General features: G+C 32.0%; 1 protein-coding gene and 1 long non-coding RNA gene across 3 annotated transcripts in view; one reads left to right on the top strand and one right to left on the bottom strand.

Moving 5' to 3' along the window:
- The window catches only part of LOC112157865 (glutamate receptor ionotropic, kainate 2), a 114,091-nt gene that overhangs the window by 56,158 nt on the left and 57,705 nt on the right, over positions 1-228 (bottom strand). The window lies entirely within an intron of this gene.
- LOC118598152 overlaps positions 1-228 on the top strand; it is a 60,719-nt gene that overhangs the window by 6,780 nt on the left and 53,711 nt on the right. The window lies entirely within an intron of this gene.

The following is a 228-nucleotide window of genomic DNA, read 5'->3' as shown; positions in this document are numbered from 1 at the left end:
GCAAAGTGGCCTAAAAAACTGGAAAATGTCAAATTTAGCTAAAACAGCTCGCATGATAAAATATTAGCTAGACTCCAAATTTGCCTAAAAAACTGGAAAAATACCAAATGTTCCCAAAACCGTGAGCATAATGGTAAAATATTAGCAAAATGGGAAATTAGCCACAATATAAATGGGAAAAATGTCTAATTTTGCCAAAGAAGCTAGCATGAAGCAAAAAAAAAACAT

Source organism: Oryzias melastigma, linkage group LG24 (genome assembly GCF_002922805.2).
Source record: "Oryzias melastigma strain HK-1 linkage group LG24, ASM292280v2, whole genome shotgun sequence".
NCBI lineage: Eukaryota > Metazoa > Chordata > Actinopteri > Beloniformes > Adrianichthyidae > Oryzias > Oryzias melastigma.
Note: the sequence above shows the minus strand (reverse complement) of the source record. Positions and strands in the feature narration are given on the sequence as shown.